The 206-nt window shown below is 48.5% G+C and overlaps 1 protein-coding gene across 8 annotated transcripts in view; it reads right to left on the bottom strand.

Annotated features, from left to right (window-relative positions):
• Positions 1-206, bottom strand: part of R3hdm2 (R3H domain containing 2) — a 111693-nt gene that overhangs the window by 99342 nt on the left and 12145 nt on the right. The gene's annotated exons all lie outside the window — the stretch shown is intronic.

Consider the following 206-nt stretch of genomic DNA (forward strand, 5'->3'; position numbering starts at 1 on the left):
CCTACTGTCTCCACACATACACAACACACACACATGAACAAGGTCCTCCTGTCTCCCCACATACACAACACACACACGTGAACAAGGTCCTCCTGTCTCCACACATACAACCCACACATGTGAACAAAGTCCTCCTGTCTCCACACATACACAACACACACACATGAACAAGGTCCTCCAGTCTCCACACATACACAACACACACA

The sequence above is a fragment of the Grammomys surdaster genome, unplaced genomic scaffold (genome assembly GCF_004785775.1).
Source record: "Grammomys surdaster isolate TR1022 unplaced genomic scaffold, NIH_TR_1.0 125877, whole genome shotgun sequence".
In the NCBI taxonomy this organism is placed as follows: Eukaryota; Metazoa; Chordata; class Mammalia; order Rodentia; family Muridae; genus Grammomys; species Grammomys surdaster.